The sequence below is a fragment of the Hyperolius riggenbachi genome, chromosome 4 (genome assembly GCF_040937935.1).
Source record: "Hyperolius riggenbachi isolate aHypRig1 chromosome 4, aHypRig1.pri, whole genome shotgun sequence".
NCBI lineage: Eukaryota > Metazoa > Chordata > Amphibia > Anura > Hyperoliidae > Hyperolius > Hyperolius riggenbachi.
In genome coordinates, this window is record NC_090649.1 from 7,775,174 (window position 1) to 7,797,916 (window position 22,743).

Consider the following 22,743-nt stretch of genomic DNA (forward strand, 5'->3'; position numbering starts at 1 on the left):
AGATAGTGCAGTATCTAGGGAGAAGGAAAAGAGACAAAGCTTGGTGTTTTGCAAGTTGAGTTTTAGATCTCTCTTAGATGGATATGCATGTAGGGATGGCTAAGAGGCAGTCTGAAAGAGGCTATTAGCAGTTGCCTGAGAAAGTGAGTGAAGAAAAGACACTGGCCAGTCACATTGAGGGCCAGCTTGCAAGCGTATCGAGCAAGGGAAGGAGGAGTGCTTTGGATGGCAAAAAGTTAAAGGTAGACACTGTTTCTGCCCGGTTTCGAACCGGGGACCTTTCGCGTGTGAGGCGAACGTGATAACCACTACACTACAGAAACCAGACACTTCTTGCTTGTCCTGGAGCCCCGAAAGAGGAAAAGTAGAGCTTTTCATGAATATGATTAAGCCAGACAGGTAAAGACTCATGCATGCGTAAGTGGAGCCTGCGTGAAAAGGAAAGAAGACCAGAGAAAAAGCCATGTTTCTGCCCAGTTTCGAACTGGGGACCTTTCGCATGTTAGGCGAACGTGATAACCACTACACTACAGAAACCACCTACACTTCTCAGGGTGTACCCACAAGTGGCTCATTTTACCCAAGCAAAGCTTGTTTTAACCACGTGCAGCTCATTTTAACCACACGTAGCTCATTTTAACCACACGCAACAACTAGGATCCACATCTGTCCTGATCAAGCTAACACGCTACTTTGGACTAACTCCAGCTCTTTTGCTTGGAGACAACTGGATCAAGAGGAGTAGGCAGACTAATGTGAGTTTTGTCAAGGTGCAGCTAGCATTGGAGGCCAAAAATCTTCTTTAGAAAGGAGGGGAATAGACCACTTTATGGAACAAAAAGCATCGCTGTTTCTGCCCAGTTTCGAGCTGGGGACCTTTTGCGTGTAAAGCAAACGTGATAACCACTACACTACAGAAACCAGACACTTCTTGCTTGTCCTGGAGCCCCGAAAGAGGAAAAGTAGAGCTTTTCATGAATATGATTAAGCCAGACAGGTAAAGACTCATGCATGCGTAAGTGGAGCCTGCGTGAAAAGGAAAGAAGACCAGAGAAAAAGCCATGTTTCTGCCCAGTTTCGAACTGGGGACCTTTCGCGTGTTAGGCGAACGTGATAACCACTACACTACAGAAACCACCTACACTTCTCAGGGTGTACCCACAAGCGGCTCATTTTACCCAAGCAAAGCTTGTTTTAACCACGTGCAGCTCATTTTAACCACACGCAGCTCATTTTAACCACACGCAACAACTAGGATCCACATCTGTCCTGATCAAGCTAACACGCTACTTTGGACTAACTCCAGCTCTTTTGCTTGGAGACAACTGGATCAAGAGGAGTAGGCAGACTAATGTGAGTTTTGTCAAGGTGCAGCTAGCATTGGAGGCCAAAAATCTTCTTTAGAAAGGAGGGGAATAGACCACTTTATGGAACAAAAAGCATCGCTGTTTCTGCCCAGTTTCGAGCTGGGGACCTTTTGCGTGTAAAGCAAACGTGATAACCACTACACTACAGAAACCTCCGGTGGAAACTGATTGCAATTTTGCTACCAAGAAGAAAGCAGTGCTCGCATAGGAACATAGACAACTGGCATATTGGGAACTAATACTCAAAAGAACCTTCCACATGAGAAAGGGAGCAATAAAGTAGCTGTGAGAGGTAACAACATCTAAAATGTTGGGCTTAGGTCCATAGAGTATGCTTGAGTAAAAAAAAAGGCATTCGGGAATAGAAAGGTGGGGAGGGGAAAGACAACCATGGCATGCAGCAAAATATCATAAGTCTTAACTACTGGGAAAGCCTGAACTTTGCAGATGATGCGACGGCAACCAAAGTGGCAGTACTTGGAGAAGGGCTGGATAGGAAGAAGACAAGGGAGGTTGGAGTCAAAGGCAAATTCCAGGCAATATAAACTTACAAAGCAGGTGGTAGGACAGTTCTACTTCTAGATAGTGCAGTATCTAGGGAGAAGGAAAAGAGACAAAGCTTGGTGTTTTGCAAGTTGAGTTTTAGATCTCTCTTAGATGGATATGCATGTAGGGATGGCTGAGAGGCAGTCTGAAAGAGGCTATTAGCAGTTGCCTGAGAAAGTGAGTGAAGAAAAGACACTGGCCAGTCACATTGAGGGCCAGCTTGCAAGCGTATGGAGCAAGGGAAGGAGGAGTGCTTTGGATGGCAAAAAGTTAAAGGTAGACACTGTTTCTGCCCGGTTTCGAACCGGGGACCTTTCGCGTGTGAGGCGAACGTGATAACCACTACACTACAGAAACCAGACACTTCTTGCTTGTCCTGGAGCCCCGAAAGAGGAAAAGTAGAGCTTTTCATGAATATGATTAAGCCAGACAGGTAAAGACTCATGCATGCGTAAGTGGAGCCTGCGTGAAAAGGAAAGAAGACCAGAGAAAAAGCCATGTTTCTGCCCAGTTTCGAACTGGGGACCTTTCGCGTGTTAGGCGAACGTGATAACCACTACACTACAGAAACCACCTACACTTCTCAGGGTGTACCCACAAGCGGCTCATTTTACCCAAGCAAAGCTTGTTTTAACCACGTGCAGCTCATTTTAACCACACGCAGCTCATTTTAACCACACGCAACAACTAGGATCCACATCTGTCCTGATCAAGCTAACACGCTACTTTGGACTAACTCCAGCTCTTTTGCTTGGAGACAACTGGATCAAGAGGAGTAGGCAGACTAATGTGAGTTTTGTCAAGGTGCAGCTAGCATTGGAGGCCAAAAATCTTCTTTAGAAAGGAGGGGAATAGACCACTTTATGGAACAAAAAGCATCGCTGTTTCTGCCCAGTTTCGAGCTGGGGACCTTTTGCGTGTAAAGCAAACGTGATAACCACTACACTACAGAAACCTCCGGTGGAAACTGATTGCAATTTTGCTACCAAGAAGAAAGCAGTGCTCGCATAGGAACATAGACAACTGGCATATTGGGAACTAATACTCAAAAGAACCTTCCACATGAGAAAGGGAGCAATAAAGTAGCTATGAGAGGTAACAACATCTAAAATGTTGGGCTTAGGTCCATAGAGTATGCTTGAGTAAAAAAAAAGGCATTCGGGAATAGAAAGGTGGGGAGGGGAAAGACAACCATGGCATGCAGCAAAATATCATAAGTCTTAACTACTGGGAAAGCCTGAACTTTGCAGATGATGCGACGGCAACCAAAGTGGCAGTACTTGGAGAAGGGCTGGATAGGAAGAAGACAAGGGAGGTTGGAGTCAAAGGCAAATTCCAGGCAATATAAACTTACAAAGCAGGTGGTAGGACAGTTCTACTTCTAGATAGTGCAGTATCTAGGGAGAAGGAAAAGAGACAAAGCTTGGTGTTTTGCAAGTTGAGTTTTAGATCTCTCTTAGATGGATATGCATGTAGGGATGGCTGAGTGGCAGTCTGAAAGAGGCTATTAGCAGTTGCCTGAGAAAGTGAGTGAAGAAAAGACACTGGCCAGTCACATTGAGGGCCAGCTTGCAAGCGTATGGAGCAAGGGAAGGAGGAGTGCTTTGGATGGCAAAAAGTTAAAGGTAGACACTGTTTCTGCCCGGTTTCGAACCGCGGACCTTTCGCGTGTGAGGCAAACATGATAACCACTACACTACAGAAACCAGACACTTCTTGCTTGTCCTGGAGCCCCGAAAGAGGAAAAGTAGAGCTTTTCATGAATATGATTAAGCCAGACAGGTAAAGACTCATGCATGCGTAAGTGGAGCCTGCGTGAAAAGGAAAGAAGACCAGAGAAAAAGCCATGTTTCTGCCCAGTTTCGAACTGGGGACCTTTCGCGTGTTAGGCGAACGTGATAACCACTACACTACAGAAACCACCTACACTTCTCAGGGTGTACCCACAAGCGGCTCATTTAACCCAAGCAAAGCTTGTTTTAACCACGTGCAGCTCATTTTAACCACACGCAGCTCATTTTAACCACACGCAACAACTAGGATCCACATCTGTCCTGATCAAGCTAACACGCTACTTTGGACTAACTCCAGCTCTTTTGCTTGGAGACAACTGGATCAAGAGGAGTAGGCAGACTAATGTGAGTTTTGTCAAGGTGCAGCTAGCATTGGAGGCCAAAAATCTTCTTTAGAAAGGAGGGGAATAGACCACTTTATGGAACAAAAAGCATCACTGTTTCTGCCCAGTTTCGAGCTGGGGACCTTTTGCGTGTAAAGCAAACGTGATAACCACTACACTACAGAAACCTCTGGTGGAAACTGATTGCAATTTTGCTACCAAGAAGAAAGCAGTGCTCGCATAGGAACATAGACAACTGGCATATTGGGAACTAATACTCAAAAGAACCTTCCACATGAGAAAGGGAGCAATAAAGTAGCTATGAGAGGTAACAACATCTAAAATGTTGGGCTTAGGTCAATAGAGTATGCTTGAGTAAAAAAAAAGGCATTCGGGAATAGAAAGGTGGGGAGGGGAAAGACAACCATGGCATGCAGCAAAATATCATAAGTCTTAACTACTGGGAAAGCCTGAACTTTGCAGATGATGCGACGGCAACCAAAGTGGCAGTACTTGGAGAAGGGCTGGATAGGAAGAAGACAAGGGAGGTTGGAGTCAAAGGCAAATTCCAGGCAATATAAACTTACAAAGCAGGTGGTAGGACAGTTCTACTTCTAGATAGTGCAGTATCTAGGGAGAAGGAAAAGAGACAAAGCTTGGTGTTTTGCAAGTTGAGTTTTAGATCTCTCTTAGATGGATATGCATGTAGGGATGGCTAAGAGGCAGTCTGAAAGAGGCTATTAGCAGTTGCCTGAGAAAGTGAGTGAAGAAAAGACACTGGCCAGTCACATTGAGGGCCAGCTTGCAAGCGTATCGAGCAAGGGAAGGAGGAGTGCTTTGGATGGCAAAAAGTTAAAGGTAGACACTGTTTCTGCCCGGTTTCGAACCGGGGACCTTTCGCGTGTGAGGCGAACGTGATAACCACTACACTACAGAAACCAGACACTTCTTGCTTGTCCTGGAGCCCCGAAAGAGGAAAAGTAGAGCTTTTCATGAATATGATTAAGCCAGACAGGTAAAGACTCATGCATGCGTAAGTGGAGCCTGCGTGAAAAGGAAAGAAGACCAGAGAAAAAGCCATGTTTCTGCCCAGTTTCGAACTGGGGACCTTTCGCGTGTTAGGCGAACGTGATAACCACTACACTACAGAAACCACCTACACTTCTCAGGGTGTACCCACAAGCGGCTCATTTTACCCAAGCAAAGCTTGTTTTAACCACGTGCAGCTCATTTTAACCACACGCAGCTCATTTTAACCACACGCAACAACTAGGATCCACATCTGTCCTGATCAAGCTAACACGCTACTTTGGACTAACTCCAGCTCTTTTGCTTGGAGACAACTGGATCAAGAGGAGTAGGCAGACTAATGTGAGTTTTGTCAAGGTGCAGCTAGCATTGGAGGCCAAAAATCTTCTTTAGAAAGGAGGGGAATAGACCACTTTATGGAACAAAAAGCATCGCTGTTTCTGCCCAGTTTCGAGCTGGGGACCTTTTGCGTGTAAAGCAAACGTGATAACCACTACACTACAGAAACCTCCGGTGGAAACTGATTGCAATTTTGCTACCAAGAAGAAAGCAGTGCTCGCATAGGAACATAGACAACTGGCATATTGGGAACTAATACTCAAAAGAACCTTCCACATGAGAAAGGGAGCAATAAAGTAGCTATGAGAGGTAACAACATCTAAAATGTTGGGCTTAGGTCCATAGAGTATGCTTGAGTAAAAAAAAAGGCATTCGGGAATAGAAAGGTGGGGAGGGGAAAGACAACCATGGCATGCAGCAAAATATCATAAGTCTTAACTACTGGGAAAGCCTGAACTTTGCAGATGATGCGACGGCAACCAAAGTGGCAGTACTTGGAGAAGGGCTGGATAGGAAGAAGACAAGGGAGGTTGGAGTCAAAGGCAAATTCCAGGCAATATAAACTTACAAAGCAGGTGGTAGGACAGTTCTACTTCTAGATAGTGCAGTATCTAGGGAGAAGGAAAAGAGACAAAGCTTGGTGTTTTGCAAGTTGAGTTTTAGATCTCTCTTAGATGGATATGCATGTAGGGATGGCTGAGTGGCAGTCTGAAAGAGGCTATTAGCAGTTGCCTGAGAAAGTGAGTGAAGAAAAGACACTGGCCAGTCACATTGAGGGCCAGCTTGCAAGCGTATGGAGCAAGGGAAGGAGGAGTGCTTTGGATGGCAAAAAGTTAAAGGTAGACACTGTTTCTGCCCGGTTTCGAACCGCGGACCTTTCGCGTGTGAGGCAAACATGATAACCACTACACTACAGAAACCAGACACTTCTTGCTTGTCCTGGAGCCCCGAAAGAGGAAAAGTAGAGCTTTTCATGAATATGATTAAGCCAGACAGGTAAAGACTCATGCATGCGTAAGTGGAGCCTGCGTGAAAAGGAAAGAAGACCAGAGAAAAAGCCATGTTTCTGCCCAGTTTCGAACTGGGGACCTTTCGCGTGTTAGGCGAACGTGATAACCACTACACTACAGAAACCACCTACACTTCTCAGGGTGTACCCACAAGCGGCTCATTTAACCCAAGCAAAGCTTGTTTTAACCACGTGCAGCTCATTTTAACCACACGCAGCTCATTTTAACCACACGCAACAACTAGGATCCACATCTGTCCTGATCAAGCTAACACGCTACTTTGGACTAACTCCAGCTCTTTTGCTTGGAGACAACTGGATCAAGAGGAGTAGGCAGACTAATGTGAGTTTTGTCAAGGTGCAGCTAGCATTGGAGGCCAAAAATCTTCTTTAGAAAGGAGGGGAATAGACCACTTTATGGAACAAAAAGCATCACTGTTTCTGCCCAGTTTCGAGCTGGGGACCTTTTGCGTGTAAAGCAAACGTGATAACCACTACACTACAGAAACCTCTGGTGGAAACTGATTGCAATTTTGCTACCAAGAAGAAAGCAGTGCTCGCATAGGAACATAGACAACTGGCATATTGGGAACTAATACTCAAAAGAACCTTCCACATGAGAAAGGGAGCAATAAAGTAGCTATGAGAGGTAACAACATCTAAAATGTTGGGCTTAGGTCAATAGAGTATGCTTGAGTAAAAAAAAAGGCATTCGGGAATAGAAAGGTGGGGAGGGGAAAGACAACCATGGCATGCAGCAAAATATCATAAGTCTTAACTACTGGGAAATCCTGAACTTTGCAGATGATGCGACGGCAACCAAAGTGGCAGTACTTGGAGAAGGGCTGGATAGGAAGAAGACAAGGGAGGTTGGAGTCAAAGGCAAATTCCAGGCAATATAAACTTACAAAGCAGGTGGTAGGACAGTTCTACTTCTAGATAGTGCAGTATCTAGGGAGAAGGAAAAGAGACAAAGCTTGGTGTTTTGCAAGTTGAGTTTTAGATCTCTCTTAGATGGATATGCATGTAGGGATGGCTAAGAGGCAGTCTGAAAGAGGCTATTAGCAGTTGCCTGAGAAAGTGAGTGAAGAAAAGACACTGGCCAGTCACATTGAGGGCCAGCTTGCAAGCGTATCGAGCAAGGGAAGGAGGAGTGCTTTGGATGGCAAAAAGTTAAAGGTAGACACTGTTTCTGCCCGGTTTCGAACCGGGGACCTTTCGCGTGTGAGGCGAACGTGATAACCACTACACTACAGAAACCAGACACTTCTTGCTTGTCCTGGAGCCCCGAAAGAGGAAAAGTAGAGCTTTTCATGAATATGATTAAGCCAGACAGGTAAAGACTCATGCATGCGTAAGTGGAGCCTGCGTGAAAAGGAAAGAAGACCAGAGAAAAAGCCATGTTTCTGCCCAGTTTCGAACTGGGGACCTTTCGCATGTTAGGCGAACGTGATAACCACTACACTACAGAAACCACCTACACTTCTCAGGGTGTACCCACAAGTGGATCATTTTACCCAAGCAAAGCTTGTTTTAACCACGTGCAGCTCATTTTAACCACACGTAGCTCATTTTAACCACACGCAACAACTAGGATCCACATCTGTCCTGATCAAGCTAACACGCTACTTTGGACTAACTCCAGCTCTTTTGCTTGGAGACAACTGGATCAAGAGGAGTAGGCAGACTAATGTGAGTTTTGTCAAGGTGCAGCTAGCATTGGAGGCCAAAAATCTTCTTTAGAAAGGAGGGGAATAGACCACTTTATGGAACAAAAAGCATCGCTGTTTCTGCCCAGTTTCGAGCTGGGGACCTTTTGCGTGTAAAGCAAACGTGATAACCACTACACTACAGAAACCAGACACTTCTTGCTTGTCCTGGAGCCCCGAAAGAGGAAAAGTAGAGCTTTTCATGAATATGATTAAGCCAGACAGGTAAAGACTCATGCATGCGTAAGTGGAGCCTGCGTGAAAAGGAAAGAAGACCAGAGAAAAAGCCATGTTTCTGCCCAGTTTCGAACTGGGGACCTTTCGCGTGTTAGGCGAACGTGATAACCACTACACTACAGAAACCACCTACACTTCTCAGGGTGTACCCACAAGCGGCTCATTTTACCCAAGCAAAGCTTGTTTTAACCACGTGCAGCTCATTTTAACCACACGCAGCTCATTTTAACCACACGCAACAACTAGGATCCACATCTGTCCTGATCAAGCTAACACGCTACTTTGGACTAACTCCAGCTCTTTTGCTTGGAGACAACTGGATCAAGAGGAGTAGGCAGACTAATGTGAGTTTTGTCAAGGTGCAGCTAGCATTGGAGGCCAAAAATCTTCTTTAGAAAGGAGGGGAATAGACCACTTTATGGAACAAAAAGCATCGCTGTTTCTGCCCAGTTTCGAGCTGGGGACCTTTTGCGTGTAAAGCAAACGTGATAACCACTACACTACAGAAACCTCCGGTGGAAACTGATTGCAATTTTGCTACCAAGAAGAAAGCAGTGCTCGCATAGGAACATAGACAACTGGCATATTGGGAACTAATACTCAAAAGAACCTTCCACATGAGAAAGGGAGCAATAAAGTAGCTGTGAGAGGTAACAACATCTAAAATGTTGGGCTTAGGTCCATAGAGTATGCTTGAGTAAAAAAAAAGGCATTCGGGAATAGAAAGGTGGGGAGGGGAAAGACAACCATGGCATGCAGCAAAATATCATAAGTCTTAACTACTGGGAAAGCCTGAACTTTGCAGATGATGCGACGGCAACCAAAGTGGCAGTACTTGGAGAAGGGCTGGATAGGAAGAAGACAAGGGAGGTTGGAGTCAAAGGCAAATTCCAGGCAATATAAACTTACAAAGCAGGTGGTAGGACAGTTCTACTTCTAGATAGTGCAGTATCTAGGGAGAAGGAAAAGAGACAAAGCTTGGTGTTTTGCAAGTTGAGTTTTAGATCTCTCTTAGATGGATATGCATGTAGGGATGGCTGAGAGGCAGTCTGAAAGAGGCTATTAGCAGTTGCCTGAGAAAGTGAGTGAAGAAAAGACACTGGCCAGGCACATTGAGGGCCAGCTTGCAAGCGTATGGAGCAAGGGAAGGAGGAGTGCTTTGGATGGCAAAAATTTAAAGGTAGACACTGTTTCTGCCCGGTTTTGAACCGGGGACCTTTCGCGTGTGAGGCGAACGTGATAACCACTACACTACAGAAACCAGACACTTCTTGCTTGTCCTGGAGCCCCGAAAGAGGAAAAGTAGAGCTTTTCATGAATATGATTAAGCCAGACAGGTAAAGACTCATGCATGCGTAAGTGGAGCCTGCGTGAAAAGGAAAGAAGACCAGTTTCGAACTGGGGACCTTTCGCGTGTTAGGCGAACGTGATAACCACTACACTACAGAAACCACCTACACTTCTCAGGGTGTACCCACAAGTGGCTCATTTTACCCAAGCAAAGCTTGTTTTAACCACGTGCAGCTCATTTTAACCACACGCAGCTCATTTTAACCACACGCAACAACTAGGATCCACATCTGTCCTGATCAAGCTAACACGCTACTTTGGACTAACTCCAGCTCTTTTGCTTAGAGACAACTGGATCAAGAGGAGTAGGCAGACTAATGTGAGTTTTGTCAAGGTGCAGCTAGCATTGGAGGCCAAAAATCTTCTTTAGAAAGGAGGGGAATAGACCACTTTATGGAACAAAAAGCATTGCTGTTTCTGCCCAGTTTCGAGCTGGGGACCTTTTGCGTGTAAAGCAAACGTGATAACCACTACACTACAGAAACCAGACACTTCTTGCTTGTCCTGGAGCCCCGAAAGAGGAAAAGTAGAGCTTTTCATGAATATGATTAAGCCAGACAGGTAAAGACTCATGCATGCGTAAGTGGAGCCTGCGTGAAAAGGAAAGAAGACCAGAGAAAAAGCCATGTTTCTGCCCAGTTTCGAACTGGGGACCTTTCGCGTGTTAGGCGAACGTGATAACCACTACACTACAGAAACCACCTACACTTCTCAGGGTGTACCCACAAGCGGCTCATTTTACCCAAGCAAAGCTTGTTTTAACCACGTGCAGCTCATTTTAACCACACGCAGCTCATTTTAACCACACGCAACAACTAGGATCCACATCTGTCCTGATCAAGCTAACACGCTACTTTGGACTAACTCCAGCTCTTTTGCTTGGAGACAACTGGATCAAGAGGAGTAGGCAGACTAATGTGAGTTTTGTCAAGGTGCAGCTAGCATTGGAGGCCAAAAATCTTCTTTAGAAAGGAGGGGAATAGACCACTTTATGGAACAAAAAGCATCGCTGTTTCTGCCCAGTTTCGAGCTGGGGACCTTTTGCGTGTAAAGCAAACGTGATAACCACTACACTACAGAAACCAGACACTTCTTGCTTGTCCTGGAGCCCCGAAAGAGGAAAAGTAGAGCTTTTCATGAATATGATTAAGCCAGACAGGTAAAGACTCATGCATGCGTAAGTGGAGCCTGCGTGAAAAGGAAAGAAGACCAGAGAAAAAGCCATGTTTCTGCCCAGTTTCGAACTGGGGACCTTTCGCGTGTTAGGCGAACGTGATAACCACTACACTACAGAAACCACCTACACTTCTAAGGGTGTACCCACAAGCGGCTCATTTTACCCAAGCAAAGCTTGTTTTAACCACGTGCAGCTCATTTTAACCACACGCAGCTCATTTTAACCACACGCAACAACTAGGATCCACATCTGTCCTGATCAAGCTAACACGCTACTTTGGACTAACTCCAGCTCTTTTGCTTGGAGACAACTGGATCAAGAGGAGTAGGCAGACTAATGTGAGTTTTGTCAAGGTGCAGCTAGCATTGGAGGCCAAAAATCTTCTTTAGAAAGGAGGGGAATAGACCACTTTATGGAACAAAAAGCATCGCTGTTTCTGCCCAGTTTCGAGCTGGGGACCTTTTGCGTGTAAAGCAAACGTGATAACCACTACACTACAGAAACCTCTGGTGGAAACTGATTGCAATTTTGCTACCAAGAAGAAAGCAGTGCTCGCATAGGAACATAGACAACTGGCATATTGGGAACTAATACTCAAAAGAACCTTCCACATGAGAAAGGGAGCAATAAAGTAGCTATGAGAGGTAACAACATCTAAAATGTTGGGCTTAGGTCAATAGAGTATGCTTGAGTAAAAAAAAAGGCATTCGGGAATAGAAAGGTGGGGAGGGGAAAGACAACCATGGCATGCAGCAAAATATCATAAGTCTTAACTACTGGGAAAGCCTGAACTTTGCAGATGATGCGACGGCAACCAAAGTGGCAGTACTTGGAGAAGGGCTGGATAGGAAGAAGACAAGGGAGGTTGGAGTCAAAGGCAAATTCCAGGCAATATAAACTTACAAAGCAGGTGGTAGGACAGTTCTACTTCTAGATAGTGCAGTATCTAGGGAGAAGGAAAAGAGACAAAGCTTGGTGTTTTGCAAGTTGAGTTTTAGATCTCTCTTAGATGGATATGCATGTAGGGATGGCTAAGAGGCAGTCTGAAAGAGGCTATTAGCAGTTGCCTGAGAAAGTGAGTGAAGAAAAGACACTGGCCAGTCACATTGAGGGCCAGCTTGCAAGCGTATGGAGCAAGGGAAGGAGGAGTGCTTTGGATGGCAAAAAGTTAAAGGTAGACACTGTTTCTGCCCGGTTTCGAACCGGGGACCTTTCGCGTGTGAGGCGAACGTGATAACCACTACACTACAGAAACCAGACACTTCTTGCTTGTCCTGGAGCCCCGAAAGAGGAAAAGTAGAGCTTTTCATGAATATGATTAAGCCAGACAGGTAAAGACTCATGCATGCGTAAGTGGAGCCTGCGTGAAAAGGAAAGAAGACCAGAGAAAAAGCCATGTTTCTGCCCAGTTTCGAACTGGGGACCTTTCGCGTGTTAGGCGAACGTGATAACCACTACACTACAGAAACCACCTACACTTCTCAGGGTGTACCCACAAGCGGCTCATTTTACCCAAGCAAAGCTTGTTTTAACCACGTGCAGCTCATTTTAACCACACGCAGCTCATTTTAACCACACGCAACAACTAGGATCCACATCTGTCCTGATCAAGCTAACACGCTACTTTGGACTAACTCCAGCTCTTTTGCTTGGAGACAACTGGATCAAGAGGAGTAGGCAGACTAATGTGAGTTTTGTCAAGGTGCAGCTAGCATTGGAGGCCAAAAATCTTCTTTAGAAAGGAGGGGAATAGACCACTTTATGGAACAAAAAGCATCGCTGTTTCTGCCCAGTTTCGAGCTGGGGACCTTTTGCGTGTAAAGCAAACGTGATAACCAATGCACTACAGAAACTCTGGTGGAAACTGATTGCAATTTTGCTACCAAGAAAAAAGCAGTGCTCGCATAGGAACATAGACAACTGGCATATGGGGAACTAATACTCAAAAGAACCTTCCACATGAGAAAGGGAGCAATAAAGTAGCTATGAGAGGTAACAACATCTAAAATGTTGGGCTTAGGTCAATAGAGTATGCTTGAGTAAAAAAAAAGGCATTCGGGAATAGAAAGGTGGGGAGGGGAAAGACAACCATGGCATGCAGCAAAATATCATAAGTCTTAACTACTGGGAAAGCCTGAACTTTGCAGATGATGCGACGGCAACCAAAGTGGCAGTACTTGGAGAAGGGCTGGATAGGAAGAAGACAAGGGAGGTTGGAGTCAAAGGCAAATTCCAGGCAATATAAACTTACAAAGCAGGTGGTAGGACAGTTCTACTTCTAGATAGTGCAGTATCTAGGGAGAAGGAAAAGAGACAAAGCTTGGTGTTTTGCAAGTTGAGTTTTAGATCTCTCTTAGATGGATATGCATGTAGGGATGGCTGAGAGGCAGTCTGAAAGAGGCTATTAGCAGTTGCCTGAGAAAGTGAGTGAAGAAAAGACACTGGCCAGTCACATTGAGGGCCAGCTTGCAAGCGTATGGAGCAAGGGAAGAAGGAGTGCTTTGGATGGCAAAAAGTTAAAGGTAGACACTGATTCTGCCCGGTTTCGAACCGGGGACCTTTCGCGTGTGAGGCGAACGTGATAACCACTACACTACAGAAACCAGACACTTCTTGCTTGTCCTGGAGCCCCGAAAGAGGAAAAGTAGAGCTTTTCATGAATATGATTAAGCCAGACAGGTAAAGACTCATGCATGCGTAAGTGGAGCCTGCGTGAAAAGGAAAGAAGACCAGAGAAAAAGCCATGTTTCTGCCCAGTTTCGAACTGGGGACCTTTCGCGTGTTAGGCGAACGTGATAACCACTACACTACAGAAACCACCTACACTTCTCAGGGTGTACCCACAAGCGGCTCATTTTACCCAAGCAAAGCTTGTTTTAACCACGTGCAGCTCATTTTAACCACACGCAGCTCATTTTAACCACACGCAACAACTAGGATCCACATCTGTCCTGATCAAGCTAACACGCTACTTTGGACTAACTCCAGCTCTTTTGCTTGGAGACAACTGGATCAAGAGGAGTAGGCAGACTAATGTGAGTTTTGTCAAGGTGCAGCTAGCATTGGAGGCCAATAATCTTCTTTAGAAAGGAGGGGAATAGACCACTTTATGGAACAAAAAGCATCGCTGTTTCTGCCCAGTTTCGAGCTGGGGACCTTTTGCGTGTAAAGCAAACGTGATAACCACTACACTACAGAAACCTCTGGTGGAAACTGATTGCAATTTTGCTACCAAGAAGAAAGCAGTGCTCGCATAGGAACATAGACAACTGGCATATTGGGAACTAATACTCAAAAGAACCTTCCACATGAGAAAGGGAGCAATAAAGTAGCTATGAGAGGTAACAACATCTAAAATGTTGGGCTTAGGTCAATAGAGTATGCTTGAGTAAAAAAAAAGGCATTCGGGAATAGAAAGGTGGGGAGGGGAAAGACAACCATGGCATGCAGCAAAATATCATAAGTCTTAACTACTGGGAAAGCCTGAACTTTGCAGATGATGCGACGGCAACCAAAGTGGCAGTACTTGGAGAAGGGCTGGATAGGAAGAAGACAAGGGAGGTTGGAGTCAAAGGCAAATTCCAGGCAATATAAACTTACAAAGCAGGTGGTAGGACAGTTCTACTTCTAGATAGTGCAGTATCTAGGGAGAAGGAAAAGAGACAAAGCTTGGTGTTTTGCAAGTTGAGTTTTAGATCTCTCTTAGATGGATATGCATGTAGGGATGGCTAAGAGGCAGTCTGAAAGAGGCTATTAGCAGTTGCCTGAGAAAGTGAGTGAAGAAAAGACACTGTCCAGTCACATTGAGGGCCAGCTTGCAAGCGTATGGAGCAAGGGAAGGAGGAGTGCTTTGGATGGCAAAAAGTTAAAGGTAGACACTGTTTCTGCCCGGTTTCGAACCAGGGACCTTTCGCGTGTGAGGCGAACGTGATAACCACTACACTACAGAAACCAGACACTTCTTGCTTGTCCTGGAGCCCCGAAAGAGGAAAAGTAGAGCTTTTCATGAATATGATTAAGCCAGACAGGTAAAGACTCATGCATGCGTAAGTGGAGCCTGCGTGAAAAGGAAAGAAGACCAGAGAAAAAGCCATGTTTCTGCCCAGTTTCGAACTGGGGACCTTTCGCGTGTTAGGCGAACGTGATAACCACTACACTACAGAAACCACCTACACTTCTCAGGGTGTACCCACAAGTGGCTCATTTTACCCAAGCAAAGCTTGTTTTAACCACGTGCAGCTCATTTTAACCACACGCAGCTCATTTTAACCACACGCAACAACTAGGATCCACATCTGTCCTGATCAAGCTAACACGCTACTTTGGACTAACTCCAGCTCTTTTGCTTAGAGACAACTGGATCAAGAGGAGTAGGCAGACTAATGTGAGTTTTGTCAAGGTGCAGCTAGCATTGGAGGCCAAAAATCTTCTTTAGAAAGGAGGGGAATAGACCACTTTATGGAACAAAAAGCATCGCTGTTTCTGCCCAGTTTCGAGCTGGGGACCTTTTGCGTGTAAAGCAAACGTGATAACCACTACACTACAGAAACCAGACACTTCTTGCTTGTCCTGGAGCCCCGAAAGAGGAAAAGTAGAGCTTTTCATGAATATGATTAAGCCAGACAGGTAAAGACTCATGCATGCGTAAGTGGAGCCTGCGTGAAAAGGAAAGAAGACCAGAGAAAAAGCCATGTTTCTGCCCAGTTTCGAACTGGGGACCTTTCGCGTGTTAGGCGAACGTGATAACCACTACACTACAGAAACCACCTACACTTCTCAGGGTGTACCCACAAGCGGCTCATTTTACCCAAGCAAAGCTTGTTTTAACCACGTGCAGCTCATTTTAACCACACGCAGCTCATTTTAACCACACGCAACAACTAGGATCCACATCTGTCCTGATCAAGCTAACACGCTACTTTGGACTAACTCCAGCTCTTTTGCTTGGAGACAACTGGATCAAGAGGAGTAGGCAGACTAATGTGAGTTTTGTCAAGGTGCAGCTAGCATTGGAGGCCAAAAATCTTCTTTAGAAAGGAGGGGAATAGACCACTTTATGGAACAAAAAGCATCGCTGTTTCTGCCCAGTTTCGAGCTGGGGACCTTTTGCGTGTAAAGCAAACGTGATAACCACTACACTACAGAAACCTCCGGTGGAAACTGATTGCAATTTTGCTACCAAGAAGAAAGCAGTGCTCGCATAGGAACATAGACAACTGGCATATTGGGAACTAATACTCAAAAGAACCTTCCACATGAGAAAGGGAGCAATAAAGTAGCTGTGAGAGGTAACAACATCTAAAATGTTGGGCTTAGGTCCATAGAGTATGCTTGAGTAAAAAAAAAGGCATTCGGGAATAGAAAGGTGGGGAGGGGAAAGACAACCATGGCATGCAGCAAAATATCATAAGTCTTAACTACTGGGAAAGCCTGAACTTTGCAGATGATGCGACGGCAACCAAAGTGGCAGTACTTGGAGAAGGGCTGGATAGGAAGAAGACAAGGGAGGTTGGAGTCAAAGGCAAATTCCAGGCAATATAAACTTACAAAGCAGGTGGTAGGATAGTTCTACTTCTAGATAGTGCAGTATCTAGGGAGAAGGATAAGAGACAAAGCTTGGTGTTTTGCAAGTTGAGTTTTAGATCTCTCTTAGATGGATATGCATGTAGGGATGGCTGAGAGGCAGTCTGAAAGAGGCTATTAGCAGTTGCCTGAGAAAGTGAGTGAAGAAAAGACACTGGCCAGTCACATTGAGGGCCAGCTTGCAAGCGTATGGAGCAAGGGAAGGAGGAGTGCTTTGGATGGCAAAACGTTAAAGGTAGACACTGTTTCTACCCGGTTTCGAACAGGGGACCTTTTGCGTGTGAGGCGGACATGATAACCACTACACTACAGAAACCAGACACTTCTTGCTTGTCCTGGAGCCCCGAAAGAGGAAAAGTAGAGCTTTTCATGAATATGATTACGCCAGACAGGTAAAGACTCATGCATGCGTAAGTGGAGCCTGCATGAAAAGGAAAGAAGACCAGAGAAAAAGCCATGTTTCTGCCCAGTTTTGAACTGGGGACCTTTCGCGTGTTAGGCGAACGTGATAACCACTACACTACAGAAACCACCTACACTTCTCAGGGTGTACCCACAAGCGGCTCATTTTACCCAAGCAAAGCTTGTTTTAACCACGTGCAGCTCATTTTAACCACTTGCAGCTCATTTTAACCACACGCAACAACTAGGATCCACATCTGTCCTGATCAAGCTAACACGCTACTTTGGACTAACTCCAGCTCTTTTGCTTGGAGACAACTGGATCAAGAGGAGTAGGCAGACTAATGTGAGTTTTGTCAAGGTGCAGCTAGCATTGGAGGCCAAAAATCTTCTTTAGAAAGGAGGGGAATAGACCACTTTATGGAACAAAAAGCATCGCTGTTCCTGCCCAGTTTCGAGCTGGGGACCTTTTGCGTGTAAAGCAAACGTGATAACCAATGCACTACAGAAACTCTGGTGTAAACTGATTGCAATTTTGCTACCAAGAAGAAAGCAGTGCTCGCATAGGAACATAGACAACTGGCATATGGGGAACTAATACTCAAAAGAACCTTCCACATGAGAAAGGGAGCAATAAAGTAGCTATGAGAGGTAACAACATCTAAAATGTTGGGCTTAGGTCAATAGAGTATGCTTGAGTAAAAAAAAAAGGCATTCGGGAATAGAAAGGTGGGGAGGGGAAAGACAACCATGGCATGCAGCAAAATATCATAAGTCTTAACTACTGGGAAAGCCTGAACTTTGCAGATGATGCGACGGCAACCAAAGTGGCAGTACTTGGAGAAGGGCTGGATAGGAAGAAGACAAGGGAGGTTGGAGTCAAAGGCAAATTCCAGGCAATATAAACTTACAAAGCAGGTGGTAGGACAGTTCTACTTCTAGATAGTGCAGTATCTAGGGAGAAGGAAAAGAGACAAAGCTTGGTGTTTTGCAAGTTGAGTTTTAGATCTCTCTTAGATGGATATGCATGTAGGGATGGCTGAGAGGCAGTCTGAAAGAGGCTATTAGCAGTTGCCTGAGAAAGTGAGTGAAGAAAAGACACTGGCCAGTCACATTGAGGGCCAGCTTGCAAGCGTATGGAGCAAGGGAAGGAGGAGTGCTTTGGATGGCAAAAAGTTAAAGGTAGACACTGTTTCTGCCTGGTTTCGAACCGGGGACCTTTCGCGTGTGAGGCGAACGTGATAACCACTACACTACAGAAACCAGACACTTCTTGCTTGTCCTGGAGCCCCGAAAGAGGAAAAGTAGAGCTTTTCATGAATATGATTAAGCCAGACAGGTAAAGACTCATGCATGCGTAAGTGGAGCCTGCGTGAAAAGGAAAGAAGACCAGAGAAAAAGCCATGTTTCTGCCCAGTTTCGAACTGGGGACCTTTCGCGTGTTAGGCGAACGTGATAACCACTACACTACAGAAACCACCTACACTTCTCAGGGTGTACCCACAAGCGGCTCATTTTACCCAAGCAAAGCTTGTTTTAACCACGTGCAGCTCATTTTAACCACACGCAGCTCATTTTAACCACACGCAACAACTAGGATCCACATCTGTCCTGATCAAGCTAACACGCTACTTTGGACTAACTCCAGCTCTTTTGCTTGGAGACAACTGGATCAAGAGGAGTAGGCAGACTAATGTGAGTTTTGTCAAGGTGCAGCTAGCATTGGAGGCCAAAAATCTTCTTTAGAAAGGAGGGGAATAGACCACTTTATGGAACAAAAAGCATCGCTGTTTCTGCCCAGTTTCGAGCTGGGGACCTTTTGCGTGTAAAGCAAACGTGATAACCACTACACTACAGAAACCTCCGGTGGAAACTGATTGCAATTTTGCTACCAAGAAGAAAGCAGTGCTCGCATAGGAACATAGACAACTGGCATATTGGGAACTAATACTCAAAAGAACCTTCCACATGAGAAAGGGAGCAATAAAGTAGCTATGAGAGGTAACAACATCTAAAATGTTGGGCTTAGGTCAATAGAGTATGCTTGAGTAAAAAAAAAGGCATTCGGGAATAGAAAGGTGGGGAGGGGAAAGACAACCATGGCATGCAGCAAAATATCATAAGTCTTAACTACTGGGAAAGCCTGAACTTTGCAGATGATGCGACGGCAACCAAAGTGACAGTACTTGGAGAAGGGCTGGATAGGAAGAAGACAAGGGAGGTTGGAGTCAAAGGCAAATTCCAGGCAATATAAACTTACAAAGCAGGTGGTAGGACAGTTCTACTTCTAGATAGTGCAGTATCTAGGGAGAAGAAAAAGAGACAAAGCTTGGTGTTTTGCAAGTTGAGTTTTAGATCTCTCTTAGATAGATATGCATGTAGGGATGGCTGAGAGGCAGTCTGAAAGAGGCTATTAGCAGTTGCCTGAGAAAGTGAGTGAAGAAAAGACACTGGCCAGTCACATTGAGGGCCAGCTTGCAAGCGTATGGAGCAAGGGAAGGAGGAGTGCTTTGGATGGCAAAAAGTTAAAGGTAGACACTGTTTCGAACCGGGGACCTTTCGCGTGTGAGGCGACCGTGATAACCACTACACTACAGAAACCAGACACTTCTTGCTTGTCCTGGAGCCCCGAAAGAGGAAAAGTAGAGCTTTTCATGAATATGATTAAGCCAGACAGGTAAAGACTCATGCATGCGTAAGTGGAGCCTGCGTGAAAAGGAAAGAAGACCAGAGAAAAAGCCATGTTTCTGCCCAGTTTCGAACTGGGGACCTTTCGCGTGTTAGGCGAACGTGATAACCACTACACTACAGAAACCACCTACACTTCTCAGGGTGTACCCACAAGCGGCTCATTTTACCCAAGCAAAGCTTGTTTTAACCACGTGCAGCTCATTTTAACCACACACAGCTCATTTTAACCACACGCAACAACTAGGATCCACATCTGTCCTGATCAAGCTAACACGCTACTTTGGACTAACTCCAGCTCTTTTGCTTGGAGACAACTGGATCAAGAGGAGTAGGCAGACTAATGTGAGTTTTGTCAAGGTGCAGCTAGCATTGGAGGCCAAAAATCTTCTTTAGAAAGGAGGGGAATAGACCACTTTATGGAACAAAAAGCATCGCTGTTTCTGCCCAGTTTCGAGCTGGGGACCATTTGCGTGTAAAGCAAACGTGATAACCACTACACTACAGAAACCTCCGGTGGAAACTGATTGCAATTTTGCTACCAAGAAGAAAGCAGTGCTCGCATAGGAACATAGACAACTGGCATATTGGGAACTAATACTCAAAAGAACCTTCCACATGAGAAAGGGAGCAATAAAGTAGCTATGAGAGGTAACAACATCTAAAATGTTGGGCTTAGGTCAATAGAGTATGCTTGAGTAAAAAAAAAGGCATTCGGGAATAGAAAGGTGGGGAGGGGAAAGACAACCATGGCATGCAGCAAAATATCATAAGTCTTAACTACTGGGAAAGCCTGAACTTTGCAGATGATGCGACGGCAACCAAAGTGGCAGTACTTGGAGAAGGGCTGGATAGGAAGAAGACAAGGGAGGTTGGAGTCAAAGGCAAATTCCAGGCAATATAAACTTACAAAGCAGGTGGTAGGACAGTTCTACTTCTAGATAGTGCAGTATCTAGGGAGAAGGAAAAGAGACAAAGCTTGGTGTTTTGCAAGTTGAGTTTTAGATCTCTCTTAGATGGATATGCATGTAGGGATGGCTGAGAGGCAGTCTGAAAGAGGCTATTAGCAGTTGCCTGAGAAAGTGAGTGAAGAAAAGACACTGGCCAGTCACATTGAGGGCCAGCTTGCAAGCGTATGGAGCAAGGGAAGGAGGAGTGCTTTGGATGGCAAAAAGTTAAAGGTAGACACTGTTTCTGCCCGGTTTCGAACCGGGGACCTTTCGCGTGTGAGGCGAACGTGATAACCACTACACTACAGAAACCTCCGGTGGAAACTGATTGCAATTTTGCTACCAAGAAGAAAGCAGTGCTCGCATAGGAACATAGACAACTGGCATATTGGGAACTAATACTCAAAAGAACCTTCCACATGAGAAAGGGAGCAATAAAGTAGCTATGAGAGGTAACAACATCTAAAATGTTGGGCTTAGGTCAATAGAGTATGCTTGAGTAAAAAAAAAGGCATTCGGGAATAGAAAGGTGGGGAGGGGAAAGACAACCATGGCATGCAGCAAAATATCATAAGTCTTAACTACTGGGAAAGCCTGAACTTTGCAGATGATGCGACGGCAACCAAAGTGGCAGTACTTGGAGAAGGGCTGGATAGGAAGAAGACAAGGGAGGTTGGAGTCAAAGGCAAATTCCAGGCAATATAAACTTACAAATCAGGTGGTAGGACAGTTCTACTTCTAGATAGTGCAGTATCTAGGGAGAAGGAAAAGAGACAAAGCTTGGTGTTTTGCAAGTTGAGTTTTAGATCTCTCTTAGATGGATATGCATGTAGGGATGGCTGAGAGGCAGTCTGAAAGAGGCTATTAGCAGGTGCCTGTGAAAGTGAGTGAAGAAAAGACACTGGCCAGTCACATTGAGGGCCAGCTTGCAAGCGTATGGAGCAAGGAAAGGAGGAGTGCTTTGGATGGCAAAAAGTTAAAGGTAGACACTGTTTCTGCCTGGTTTCGAACCGGGGACCTTTCGCGTGTGAGGCGAACGTGATAACCACTACACTACAGAAACCAGACACTTCTTGCTTGTCCTGGAGCCCCGAAAGAGGAAAAGTAGAGCTTTTCATGAATATGATTAAGCCAGACAGGTAAAGACTCATGCATGCGTAAGTGGAGCCTGCGTGAAAAGGAAAGAAGACCAGAGAAAAAGCCATGTTTCTGCCCAGTTTCGAACTGGGGACCTTTCGCGTGTTAGGCGAACGTGATAACCACTACACTACAGAAACCACCTACACTTCTCAGGGTGTACCCACAAGCGGCTCATTTTACCCAAGCAAAGCTTGTTTTAACCACGTGCAGCTCATTTTAACCACACGCAGCTCATTTTAACCACACGCAACAACTAGGATCCACATCTGTCCTGATCAAGCTAACACGCTACTTTGGACTAACTCCAGCTCTTTTGCTTGGAGACAACTGGATCAAGAGGAGTAGGCAGACTAATGTGAGTTTTGTCAAGGTGCAGCTAGCATTGGAGGCCAAAAATCTTCTTTAGAAAGGAGGGGAATAGACCACTTTATGGAACAAAAAGCATCGCTGTTTCTGCCCAGTTTCGAGCTGGGGACCTTTTGCGTGTAAAGCAAACGTGATAACCACTACACTACAGAAACCTCCGGTGGAAACTGATTGCAATTTTGCTACCAAGAAGAAAGCAGTGCTCGCATAGGAACATAGACAACTGGCATATTGGGAACTAATACTCAAAAGAACCTTCCACATGAGAAAGGGAGCAATAAAGTAGCTATGAGAGGTAACAACATCTAAAATGTTGGGCTTAGGTCAATAGAGTATGCTTGAGTAAAAAAAAAGGCATTCGGGAATAGAAAGGTGGGGAGGGGAAAGACAACCATGGCATGCAGCAAAATATCATAAGTCTTAACTACTGGGAAAGCCTGAACTTTGCAGATGATGCGACGGCAACCAAAGTGACAGTACTTGGAGAAGGGCTGGATAGGAAGAAGACAAGGGAGGTTGGAGTCAAAGGCAAATTCCAGGCAATATAAACTTACAAAGCAGGTGGTAGGACAGTTCTACTTCTAGATAGTGCAGTATCTAGGGAGAAGAAAAAGAGACAAAGCTTGGTGTTTTGCAAGTTGAGTTTTAGATCTCTCTTAGATGGATATGCATGTAGGGATGGCTGAGAGGCAATCTGAAAGAGGCTATTAGCAGTTGCCTGAGAAAGTGAGTGAA

General features: G+C 45.2%; 48 non-coding genes across 48 annotated transcripts; all 48 read right to left on the reverse strand.

Annotated features, from left to right (window-relative positions):
• Nucleotides 1-250: 250 nt before the first annotated feature.
• On the reverse strand, nt 251-323 carry TRNAV-CAC (transfer RNA valine (anticodon CAC)). The gene has a single exon. It is a non-coding gene; the product is annotated as a tRNA-Val (tRNA).
• A 141-nt stretch (nt 324-464) lies between these two features.
• TRNAV-AAC (transfer RNA valine (anticodon AAC)) lies at nt 465-537 on the reverse strand. Its single transcript has one exon. It is a non-coding gene; the product is annotated as a tRNA-Val (tRNA).
• A 311-nt stretch (nt 538-848) lies between these two features.
• On the reverse strand, nt 849-921 carry TRNAV-UAC (transfer RNA valine (anticodon UAC)). The gene has a single exon. It is a non-coding gene; the product is annotated as a tRNA-Val (tRNA).
• A 141-nt stretch (nt 922-1,062) lies between these two features.
• On the reverse strand, nt 1,063-1,135 carry TRNAV-AAC (transfer RNA valine (anticodon AAC)). The gene has a single exon. It is a non-coding gene; the product is annotated as a tRNA-Val (tRNA).
• A 311-nt stretch (nt 1,136-1,446) lies between these two features.
• Nucleotides 1,447-1,519, reverse strand: TRNAV-UAC (transfer RNA valine (anticodon UAC)). The gene has a single exon. It is a non-coding gene; the product is annotated as a tRNA-Val (tRNA).
• Nucleotides 1,520-2,197: 678 nt separating this feature from the next.
• On the reverse strand, nt 2,198-2,270 carry TRNAV-CAC (transfer RNA valine (anticodon CAC)). The gene has a single exon. It is a non-coding gene; the product is annotated as a tRNA-Val (tRNA).
• A 141-nt stretch (nt 2,271-2,411) lies between these two features.
• TRNAV-AAC (transfer RNA valine (anticodon AAC)) lies at nt 2,412-2,484 on the reverse strand. Its single transcript has one exon. It is a non-coding gene; the product is annotated as a tRNA-Val (tRNA).
• A 311-nt stretch (nt 2,485-2,795) lies between these two features.
• On the reverse strand, nt 2,796-2,868 carry TRNAV-UAC (transfer RNA valine (anticodon UAC)). The gene has a single exon. It is a non-coding gene; the product is annotated as a tRNA-Val (tRNA).
• A 678-nt stretch (nt 2,869-3,546) lies between these two features.
• TRNAV-CAC (transfer RNA valine (anticodon CAC)) lies at nt 3,547-3,619 on the reverse strand. The gene has a single exon. It is a non-coding gene; the product is annotated as a tRNA-Val (tRNA).
• A 141-nt stretch (nt 3,620-3,760) lies between these two features.
• Nucleotides 3,761-3,833, reverse strand: TRNAV-AAC (transfer RNA valine (anticodon AAC)). Its single transcript has one exon. It is a non-coding gene; the product is annotated as a tRNA-Val (tRNA).
• Nucleotides 3,834-4,144: 311 nt separating this feature from the next.
• Nucleotides 4,145-4,217, reverse strand: TRNAV-UAC (transfer RNA valine (anticodon UAC)). Its single transcript has one exon. It is a non-coding gene; the product is annotated as a tRNA-Val (tRNA).
• Nucleotides 4,218-4,895: 678 nt separating this feature from the next.
• TRNAV-CAC (transfer RNA valine (anticodon CAC)) lies at nt 4,896-4,968 on the reverse strand. Its single transcript has one exon. It is a non-coding gene; the product is annotated as a tRNA-Val (tRNA).
• Nucleotides 4,969-5,109: 141 nt separating this feature from the next.
• Nucleotides 5,110-5,182, reverse strand: TRNAV-AAC (transfer RNA valine (anticodon AAC)). The gene has a single exon. It is a non-coding gene; the product is annotated as a tRNA-Val (tRNA).
• Nucleotides 5,183-5,493: 311 nt separating this feature from the next.
• Nucleotides 5,494-5,566, reverse strand: TRNAV-UAC (transfer RNA valine (anticodon UAC)). The gene has a single exon. It is a non-coding gene; the product is annotated as a tRNA-Val (tRNA).
• Nucleotides 5,567-6,244: 678 nt separating this feature from the next.
• Nucleotides 6,245-6,317, reverse strand: TRNAV-CAC (transfer RNA valine (anticodon CAC)). Its single transcript has one exon. It is a non-coding gene; the product is annotated as a tRNA-Val (tRNA).
• A 141-nt stretch (nt 6,318-6,458) lies between these two features.
• On the reverse strand, nt 6,459-6,531 carry TRNAV-AAC (transfer RNA valine (anticodon AAC)). Its single transcript has one exon. It is a non-coding gene; the product is annotated as a tRNA-Val (tRNA).
• Nucleotides 6,532-6,842: 311 nt separating this feature from the next.
• TRNAV-UAC (transfer RNA valine (anticodon UAC)) lies at nt 6,843-6,915 on the reverse strand. The gene has a single exon. It is a non-coding gene; the product is annotated as a tRNA-Val (tRNA).
• Nucleotides 6,916-7,593: 678 nt separating this feature from the next.
• Nucleotides 7,594-7,666, reverse strand: TRNAV-CAC (transfer RNA valine (anticodon CAC)). The gene has a single exon. It is a non-coding gene; the product is annotated as a tRNA-Val (tRNA).
• A 141-nt stretch (nt 7,667-7,807) lies between these two features.
• Nucleotides 7,808-7,880, reverse strand: TRNAV-AAC (transfer RNA valine (anticodon AAC)). Its single transcript has one exon. It is a non-coding gene; the product is annotated as a tRNA-Val (tRNA).
• Nucleotides 7,881-8,191: 311 nt separating this feature from the next.
• On the reverse strand, nt 8,192-8,264 carry TRNAV-UAC (transfer RNA valine (anticodon UAC)). Its single transcript has one exon. It is a non-coding gene; the product is annotated as a tRNA-Val (tRNA).
• Nucleotides 8,265-8,405: 141 nt separating this feature from the next.
• On the reverse strand, nt 8,406-8,478 carry TRNAV-AAC (transfer RNA valine (anticodon AAC)). The gene has a single exon. It is a non-coding gene; the product is annotated as a tRNA-Val (tRNA).
• A 311-nt stretch (nt 8,479-8,789) lies between these two features.
• TRNAV-UAC (transfer RNA valine (anticodon UAC)) lies at nt 8,790-8,862 on the reverse strand. The gene has a single exon. It is a non-coding gene; the product is annotated as a tRNA-Val (tRNA).
• Nucleotides 8,863-9,540: 678 nt separating this feature from the next.
• On the reverse strand, nt 9,541-9,613 carry TRNAV-CAC (transfer RNA valine (anticodon CAC)). The gene has a single exon. It is a non-coding gene; the product is annotated as a tRNA-Val (tRNA).
• Nucleotides 9,614-10,114: 501 nt separating this feature from the next.
• TRNAV-UAC (transfer RNA valine (anticodon UAC)) lies at nt 10,115-10,187 on the reverse strand. The gene has a single exon. It is a non-coding gene; the product is annotated as a tRNA-Val (tRNA).
• A 141-nt stretch (nt 10,188-10,328) lies between these two features.
• Nucleotides 10,329-10,401, reverse strand: TRNAV-AAC (transfer RNA valine (anticodon AAC)). The gene has a single exon. It is a non-coding gene; the product is annotated as a tRNA-Val (tRNA).
• A 311-nt stretch (nt 10,402-10,712) lies between these two features.
• On the reverse strand, nt 10,713-10,785 carry TRNAV-UAC (transfer RNA valine (anticodon UAC)). Its single transcript has one exon. It is a non-coding gene; the product is annotated as a tRNA-Val (tRNA).
• Nucleotides 10,786-10,926: 141 nt separating this feature from the next.
• On the reverse strand, nt 10,927-10,999 carry TRNAV-AAC (transfer RNA valine (anticodon AAC)). The gene has a single exon. It is a non-coding gene; the product is annotated as a tRNA-Val (tRNA).
• Nucleotides 11,000-11,310: 311 nt separating this feature from the next.
• On the reverse strand, nt 11,311-11,383 carry TRNAV-UAC (transfer RNA valine (anticodon UAC)). The gene has a single exon. It is a non-coding gene; the product is annotated as a tRNA-Val (tRNA).
• Nucleotides 11,384-12,061: 678 nt separating this feature from the next.
• TRNAV-CAC (transfer RNA valine (anticodon CAC)) lies at nt 12,062-12,134 on the reverse strand. Its single transcript has one exon. It is a non-coding gene; the product is annotated as a tRNA-Val (tRNA).
• Nucleotides 12,135-12,275: 141 nt separating this feature from the next.
• Nucleotides 12,276-12,348, reverse strand: TRNAV-AAC (transfer RNA valine (anticodon AAC)). Its single transcript has one exon. It is a non-coding gene; the product is annotated as a tRNA-Val (tRNA).
• A 1,061-nt stretch (nt 12,349-13,409) lies between these two features.
• Nucleotides 13,410-13,483, reverse strand: TRNAV-CAC (transfer RNA valine (anticodon CAC)). Its single transcript has one exon. It is a non-coding gene; the product is annotated as a tRNA-Val (tRNA).
• A 140-nt stretch (nt 13,484-13,623) lies between these two features.
• Nucleotides 13,624-13,696, reverse strand: TRNAV-AAC (transfer RNA valine (anticodon AAC)). The gene has a single exon. It is a non-coding gene; the product is annotated as a tRNA-Val (tRNA).
• A 311-nt stretch (nt 13,697-14,007) lies between these two features.
• Nucleotides 14,008-14,080, reverse strand: TRNAV-UAC (transfer RNA valine (anticodon UAC)). Its single transcript has one exon. It is a non-coding gene; the product is annotated as a tRNA-Val (tRNA).
• Nucleotides 14,081-14,758: 678 nt separating this feature from the next.
• Nucleotides 14,759-14,831, reverse strand: TRNAV-CAC (transfer RNA valine (anticodon CAC)). Its single transcript has one exon. It is a non-coding gene; the product is annotated as a tRNA-Val (tRNA).
• Nucleotides 14,832-14,972: 141 nt separating this feature from the next.
• TRNAV-AAC (transfer RNA valine (anticodon AAC)) lies at nt 14,973-15,045 on the reverse strand. Its single transcript has one exon. It is a non-coding gene; the product is annotated as a tRNA-Val (tRNA).
• A 311-nt stretch (nt 15,046-15,356) lies between these two features.
• On the reverse strand, nt 15,357-15,429 carry TRNAV-UAC (transfer RNA valine (anticodon UAC)). The gene has a single exon. It is a non-coding gene; the product is annotated as a tRNA-Val (tRNA).
• A 141-nt stretch (nt 15,430-15,570) lies between these two features.
• TRNAV-AAC (transfer RNA valine (anticodon AAC)) lies at nt 15,571-15,643 on the reverse strand. The gene has a single exon. It is a non-coding gene; the product is annotated as a tRNA-Val (tRNA).
• Nucleotides 15,644-15,954: 311 nt separating this feature from the next.
• On the reverse strand, nt 15,955-16,027 carry TRNAV-UAC (transfer RNA valine (anticodon UAC)). The gene has a single exon. It is a non-coding gene; the product is annotated as a tRNA-Val (tRNA).
• An 892-nt stretch (nt 16,028-16,919) lies between these two features.
• Nucleotides 16,920-16,992, reverse strand: TRNAV-AAC (transfer RNA valine (anticodon AAC)). Its single transcript has one exon. It is a non-coding gene; the product is annotated as a tRNA-Val (tRNA).
• Nucleotides 16,993-18,054: 1,062 nt separating this feature from the next.
• On the reverse strand, nt 18,055-18,127 carry TRNAV-CAC (transfer RNA valine (anticodon CAC)). The gene has a single exon. It is a non-coding gene; the product is annotated as a tRNA-Val (tRNA).
• A 141-nt stretch (nt 18,128-18,268) lies between these two features.
• On the reverse strand, nt 18,269-18,341 carry TRNAV-AAC (transfer RNA valine (anticodon AAC)). The gene has a single exon. It is a non-coding gene; the product is annotated as a tRNA-Val (tRNA).
• Nucleotides 18,342-18,652: 311 nt separating this feature from the next.
• TRNAV-UAC (transfer RNA valine (anticodon UAC)) lies at nt 18,653-18,725 on the reverse strand. The gene has a single exon. It is a non-coding gene; the product is annotated as a tRNA-Val (tRNA).
• Nucleotides 18,726-19,606: 881 nt separating this feature from the next.
• Nucleotides 19,607-19,679, reverse strand: TRNAV-AAC (transfer RNA valine (anticodon AAC)). Its single transcript has one exon. It is a non-coding gene; the product is annotated as a tRNA-Val (tRNA).
• Nucleotides 19,680-19,990: 311 nt separating this feature from the next.
• On the reverse strand, nt 19,991-20,063 carry TRNAV-UAC (transfer RNA valine (anticodon UAC)). Its single transcript has one exon. It is a non-coding gene; the product is annotated as a tRNA-Val (tRNA).
• Nucleotides 20,064-20,741: 678 nt separating this feature from the next.
• Nucleotides 20,742-20,814, reverse strand: TRNAV-CAC (transfer RNA valine (anticodon CAC)). Its single transcript has one exon. It is a non-coding gene; the product is annotated as a tRNA-Val (tRNA).
• Nucleotides 20,815-21,492: 678 nt separating this feature from the next.
• Nucleotides 21,493-21,565, reverse strand: TRNAV-CAC (transfer RNA valine (anticodon CAC)). The gene has a single exon. It is a non-coding gene; the product is annotated as a tRNA-Val (tRNA).
• Nucleotides 21,566-21,706: 141 nt separating this feature from the next.
• On the reverse strand, nt 21,707-21,779 carry TRNAV-AAC (transfer RNA valine (anticodon AAC)). The gene has a single exon. It is a non-coding gene; the product is annotated as a tRNA-Val (tRNA).
• Nucleotides 21,780-22,090: 311 nt separating this feature from the next.
• Nucleotides 22,091-22,163, reverse strand: TRNAV-UAC (transfer RNA valine (anticodon UAC)). The gene has a single exon. It is a non-coding gene; the product is annotated as a tRNA-Val (tRNA).
• Between the last annotated feature and the right edge of the window lie 580 nt (nt 22,164-22,743).